Source organism: Leptopilina boulardi, unplaced genomic scaffold (genome assembly GCF_019393585.1).
Source record: "Leptopilina boulardi isolate dan_hultmark-lab unplaced genomic scaffold, ZJU_Lbou_2.1 LbouV2_9, whole genome shotgun sequence".
NCBI classification, from domain to species: Eukaryota; Metazoa; Arthropoda; class Insecta; order Hymenoptera; family Figitidae; genus Leptopilina; species Leptopilina boulardi.
In genome coordinates, this window is record NW_026138038.1 from 125,001 (window position 1) to 132,500 (window position 7,500).

The window sequence follows — 7,500 nt, forward strand, 5'->3', positions numbered from 1 at the left end:
TATGTAAAAGCAATACGCATCAAATGGTCTATAATGAACTTACAAATAAGCAATGCGCACCAAATACTTGAAAACTTTTTATTTGTACTAAATGATGATATATGCCAACTCTGTAATATTTTTATGTAAAAGCAATACGCATCAAATGGTCTATAATGAACTTACAAATAAGCAATGCGCACCAAATACTTGAAAACTTTTTATTTGTACTAATTGATGATATATGCCAACTCTGTAATATTTTTATGTAAAAGCAATACGCATCAAATGGTCTATAATGAACTTACAAATAAGCAATGCGCACCAAATACTTTAAAACTTTTTATTTGTACTAAATGATGATATATGCCAACTCTGTAATATTTTTATGTAAAAGCAATACGCATCAAATGGTCTATAAAGAACTTACAAATAAGCAATGCGCACCAAATACTTTAAAACTTTTTATTTGTACTAAATGATGATATATGCCAACTCTGTAATATTTTTATATAAAAGCAATACGCATCAAATGGTCTATAATGAACTTACAAATAAGCAATGCGCACCAAATACTTTAAAACTTTTTTTTATTTGTACTAAATGATGATATATGCCAACTCTGTAATATTTTTATATAAAAGCAATACGCATCAAATGGTCTATAATGAACTTACAAATAAGCAATGCGCACCAAATACTTTATATTTATCATTAGTTCTAAAAGACAAATAACAAGTTTAAAATATAGTATGTAAAAGCAATGCGCACCAATTAGTAGTGAAAAAATATATTAATAATTTTTTTTTTTTAAAAAATTGAAAAAAAAAATTTAATTTTTTTTTTTTTCGACCTTTATTGAAATACTATGTATTTAGAAGATTCCTTATATATGAATCAATGTATTTGACCATTAATCGCGATACACTTTTTTTGATGGTTCGGATCCTTGTAAGCACAGCATTGTCACGAGTCGGTGTCTAAGACCGAATGGCTCATATGTGACGAGCGCCTTGGGCGTCTAAGTATATATTTTTTCATTTTGAAATTTTTATATTACTTTAACAACAGAGCATCGACTCACTCGATTCCGAGCGATAGTCAAAAATAATAAACGATATAATGTCTAATGACATTAACAAGACGACTTTTTCAAAGTCTATCGTTGGGTATATATAACCTTATATATATCATATATGAGAGTACGATTTTGAAAGTACCTTGTCGGATTTGTGTCAGTTATGAGGGCGATACAATCTGAAAATATATTGAACGAAATGCCCTTATAAAATAAAAACAAAAAATTTATAAGGAGAGCAGTTTTATATTGATGTGTGTGCGTCTCACCGCTAGAGAAAATTGTTTCTACGGTGTTAAAAGACCCTCCTCATTATATACTCTCTCGCTCATGTGACAAAAAATAATAAATTTAAAAGCTTGAGTGTCTAAGAGAGTATATAAATTTTATATACTTTTAAAGATATATATTCAAAGCTCCCTGGTTGATCCTGCCAGTAGTCATATGCTTGTCTCAAAGATTAAGCCATGCATGTCTAAGTGCATGCCAAATTAAGGTGAAACCGCGAATGGCTCATTAAATCAGTTATGGTTCCTTAGATCGTACCCACATTTACTTGGATAACTGTGGTAATTCTAGAGCTAATACATGCAAACCAGAGTTCCGACCAGAGATGGAAGGAACGCTTTTATTAGATCAAAACCAATCGGTGGCGGGCTTTGCTCGTCCACCGTTTACTTTGGTGACTCTGAATAACTTTGTGCTGATCGCACGGTCTTCGCGCCGGCGACGCATCTTTCAAATGTCTGCCTTATCAACTGTCGATGGTAGGTTCTGCGCCTACCATGGTTGTAACGGGTAACGGGGAATCAGGGTTCGATTCCGGAGAGGGAGCCTGAGAAACGGCTACCACATCCAAGGAAGGCAGCAGGCGCGCAAATTACCCACTCCCGGCACGGGGAGGTAGTGACGAAAAATAACGATACGGGACTCATCCGAGGCCCCGTAATCGGAATGAGTACACTTTAAATCCTTTAACGAGGATCAATTGGAGGGCAAGTCTGGTGCCAGCAGCCGCGGTAATTCCAGCTCCAATAGCGTATATTAAAGTTGTTGCGGTTAAAAAGCTCGTAGTTGAATCTGTGTCGCACGCTGTCGGTTCGCCGCTCGCGGTGTTTAACTGACATGCTCGTGAGACGTCCTACCGGTGGGCTTAGCTCCTTCGGGAGCGGTCCAACTAATATCCCATCGCGGTGCTCTTCATTGAGTGTCGAGGTGGGCCGGTACGTTTACTTTGAACAAATTAGAGTGCTTAAAGCAGGCTATCATTTGCCTGAATATTCTGTGCATGGAATCCCTCCATAAATACCATCTGCAACGTCCACGATCGTGGGAGGGGGGAAACGCTCAAGATCTGTCTTGAGTAGGCTAACTGCAGCTCTGGGTCTCTCAGAATGGTGCGCTGAGAGGCGTTCATGTAATGGTCGAATAGAAAGACTGGTTAGACTTGCGGTAACCCACGGTCTGAGCTGAGTTCGTTGAGTAACAACCGGGGTTAGAGGGAACGCATTATAAACGGGAGTCACTATTCGGATTAATCGTGACAGCACTTGCCCGGCCGCGTAATAGTACCGTCGCCCGGGGCTGACTAGCCATCAGTACTTGGCTGCTTCGATCAGTACGTGTAAAAATTGTCTTCAGACCTGTGTGCTCCAGTTGGCAACTGGGTGGGAGGCGCACAGGGGTGGCAAATTGCTAATGTTGAGGCCACTGCACTGGAAGGGACTCAACATATGAGCAATGCGATGACTGTGGTGCGCTTAAAGTCAAAAACCTAAACATGAATCACAGCCAAAACAAACAAAATAATATTATGATAATGTCAAATATTAAGAAATCTGGTCTAAGTAGTGCGCCAGAGCGAGTTGTCCCACTCACCAAAAAGACGAACAACAGCAAAGTAAAGCAGGCTGTTTTACAGGTTTCGAGGCTTACCTCTATTAAAGAACTAAAAGAAGGTAATGCTAAGAAAAAGGGAGAAATGATGGAGGTTTGTGAAATTCCACAAACCCCCAAATCATCTAAAAGGACTAGAAATAGTCCAGGGGGTGAAGAGACTGCCCCAAAGAAAGCAAATTTCGAGGAAGCCGAGGAAATGGTGGAAGCCCCACCGAAAGAGTCCCTTTCGACAAAATCTGTCCCAGAATATGTAGATGTACATTCTGCATGTATAAGAAAAAGCGTTAGAGGAGACGATGATGCTGAAGATAGTCTTGATGCTCTCGTCACACTGATCTTTCAGTTGACAGGAAAACTGTCTAATTTGGAGGGTCAGTTAAAAGAAAGGAAAAAGATGAACACGGCATCTTATGCGGCAGTAGTTGCGACTACTAATCCGCAAAAATTAATTGCACCAAAAGTGCATAAGCAGGCAGCTATCAAGCCGCCACAAAAAGTTGTTTTTGTTAAATCAAAAACAGAAGAAAACATAGACGAGACCAAGGCTCATCTTATGAAAATATTTAATCCCCAAAGAGAGGGAGTACAGATAAAAAATATTAAGAAGACTAGAAATGGTCTATTAGTAGAAACTAATTCAGATGAAGATTTAGTCAAGTTGGAAAATAATAAAAAGTTGAGTGAAAAGTTCACATTGGAAAGGCCAAAGAAAAGAAATCCTAGGATTATAATTTATGATATTCCAAAGGATTATACAGAGGTGCAGCTGACTGAAGCAGTTTATGAACAGAACAAAAATCTTTGCGAAAGCAAAGAAGAATTTATGAAAAAATTTATTCCCAGATTTAAAACTGGTAAAAGGAACAATGATACGGTTAACTGGGTAATAGAGGTGTCCCCGGAAAACCGAAACAGGCTCTTGAAAGTTTCAAGGCTTTACATTGGTTGGCACTCGTGTAGAGTGCAGGACTTCCTCTTGGTAACTAGGTGCTTTAAGTGCCAAGGCTATGGTCACATTGCCAAGCACTGTGACAGGGAGACTTGTTGTTCTTCCTGCGCAGAAACTGGACACAAATTTTCAGAATGCCCTAATAAAGATAAAACAAAAAAGTGTATTAATTGTGTTAAACAAAAACGAGAACACAGCCATGATGCACTAGACAAAAAATGCCCGTCATACAAAATGGCTTTAGAGCGCACAGTGAATTCAACAAATTATGGACTGTAGACCAGTTCAAAATCTTTGCTTAAAAACAAAAATTAAAGTGGTGCAGCTAAATGGTCGCAGAGCGACCAAAGTTCTTCCTGAAATTCGACAAAAAGCCGTGGATAATGATGTCGATATTTTATTATTGCAAGAACCTTACTCAAGGGAGAACAAACTGATCGGATTGGGAATGGGAACAAGAATCATCAAGCATGACTCTGATGTCCCATGGGCCGCAATCGCAATTCTCAACCCAGAACTTGAAGTCCTAAAAATAAGTCATCTGTGCACTCCGCACTTTGCGGTTGCACAGATTGGCAATGGAGCAGAAAAATTATATGTAGCTAGTGGATACTTCCAACTAAGCCAGGACATTGAGGGGCATCTTGAGAATCTTGAAAAAGTTCTCAGGTGTCTTGGGGAGGGAAGCTTGATTGTCGGCATAGACTCCAACGCAAAATCCCACTTGTGGGGCGCTAGTAGAAGAGATCTCAAAGGCAAAAAACTAGAAGATTTTATTGCTCAATGGAGATTAATTATAATCAATGACCCAAATGACCTTCCAACAACTGATAGTGAAGTTGGAGAGGGATATGTTGATGTCACACTAATGACTAATAATAGTAAATATGATTGTGCCAACTGGAGAGTCAGAGAGGGCTGGACCTCCAGTGACCACAGAGCTATTACTTTTGAAATACATAATAAGACCAGACAAAATAATTTCAATTCTCAAGGGGTGAGAATCAGGTCATACGTGACATCAAGAGCAAATTGGGATCTCTTTGATAGCAAACTGTTGGAGTCATGGAATAGAATTAACCATGAAATTAGAAATAGATCGGATGTAATCCTGCGAGTTAGGGAACTAAATCATTGCTTAAGACTTGCATGCAATTTGGCTATACCACTTAAACACAAAACAGCAAAGTCTGTCCCCTGGTGGGATGGAGGCTTAACGAATCTAAAACAGAGCGCTTATAAGTCTAGACGGGCTTTTCAAAAAGAGAGGGATTCTAATAAAAGGCTTGAATTGAAAAAGGTTTACCAAGAGGCAAAGAATGCATATACCGTGGCCATTAAAGGTGCAAAAAGCCGGAAATGGAAGGAGTTTGTGACTGTTACCGGGAATCAAAACCCATGGAGTTTTATTTACAAATTGCAAACAAATAAACTAAAGAACAGAAAGGTTGCAAGTAACGTTAGAATGGAAAATGGACAGTACACAATGGATTGGGAGAGCACGGCGAAAGTCATGCTTGACCAGCTTTTTCCTATGGATTCAGAGATGGATGAGACAATAGAACAAAAACATATAAGACGTGAAAATCTAGATATTCCGCAGGGTGAGACTGATATGTTTACGGCAGAAGACTTAATAGAAGTACTTAATAAAATGAAAGTGGGTAAGGCCCCTGGGCCAGATAGCTTTACGCTAGAAATAATTCAAAGAGCTTACCTTATAATACATAAGGATTTGCTCAACATTTATAATAACTGCCTAAAATATTCGGTCTTCCCCAATGAGTGGAAGATTGGCAAATTAATCACGATCTTAAAAGGAGAAGACAAGGATCCAACAGATCCAAAATCATTTAGACCTATCTGTCTCCTCCCTATACTGGGAAAAGCTCTAGAAGCTTTAATACTCAGAAAATTAAACATTAATCTTGAACCATCTCTGTCTCCAAGGCAATATGGCTTCAGACGTGGCAAGTCCACTGTTGATGCAATTACAGAATTCAGGAAACACATAACAAACTCAAAATCTAAATATGTTGTTGCAATCTTTCTGGATATTCAAAAGGCATTCGATAATGTATGGTGGCCCGCTGTATTGCAGGGTCTTAGAAAGATAAACTGCCCACGAAAGCTGTACCTTCTGATAAACAATTATCTTAATGGTCGAACTGTTCTGATCAGGGATGGCTGTAAAGACTATGTCAAAAATGTAAACAAAGGGTGCCCTCAGGGCTCTGTCCTAGGCCCTGCTCTCTGGAATATCATCTTCGATCCGAATTTAAGAGCGCTAGAAGACTTGGATTGCGAAGCCATCGCGTATGCAGATGACGAAGTGATTCTTGTTGAAGGCGACTCAAAACGATCTCTAGAAATTAAAGGCCAAACAGCAATTAACACGATTGTAGAGTGGTGCAATAAAAACAAACTGGCCCTTGCTCCTAGCAAGTGCGTCCAGTTAATGGTGAAAGGTTTCCTTAATAAGAGAGCTCCACCAATAATAAAAATTAATAATAAAAGAATACGACGTGTTGAGAGCTTTAAATATCTGGGAATAACATTTGGCTCAGCTGGAATTAATGGTATAACAGTAACGGGTCATGTTGAAGAAATAGACCAGAGAACCAGGGCGCTCTTTAATAGCCTATCAAGACAAGCAAGAGATGAATGGGGATTAAAATATAAGGCTATGAATGCAATCTATAAGGGACTTTACGTTCCTATAGCTGCGTATGCATCAGCATCTTGGTACGATAGAATATGTAAAACAGCAAAAAGAACATTAGAAATGTCTCAAAGGCACGCCTTGATCAGAGTCACAGGAGCCTACCGCAACTCCTCAGCACAGTCAATGACAGTATTGACGGGAAATCTTCCCGTCAATCTGGAATGTGACAGGCAATCGTGCAATTACAACATCCGCAAATGTAGAACTTTCACTTTACGGGATAACAGCTTTCGATTTGAAGACTTGACTGAAAACGAAACAAAAGCATTACAAAAATCATCTGGCAAACAAGTGTACTCCTCTCTTCTGGGTGAATGGCAGGAGTGCTGGAACACTTCTGAAAAAGGCAGAGAAACATATAAGTATTTTCCTAATATTAAGGCCAGAATGAAGAGCAGTTGGATACGACCTAGTCGTTGGACAACGCAATTCATCACTGGGCATGGTAACTTTAAGACTTTCAAGAGTAGATTCAAAATAATAAGCGAAGAGGAACATAATTGTAGTTGTGGTGAGCCGGACTCACCAGAACATGTATTAAAACATTGCAATAGATACGAAAATATGAGACTGGAACTCATAAACATAATTGGAAACCAAAATTTTACTGAGCAAGACTTAGTAAGTAAAAGTATTTATTTTAAAGCATTTGAAAAATTTGCTGAAGAATGTCTAAAAACAAAGGAGGCTCTGGAAGCCTTAGAAGAAAATTTATAATGTATATATATTTATTTAATTATTTATTTATCTATAGCTAATAACGTAAGGAAAGATATATGAAAAATTGAAATGCTCGAGAAAACTTAAAGTATAAAGTCCAAATTCCACTGGTATATTAAATTGAGGAACAGTGGGGAAATGTATACTACG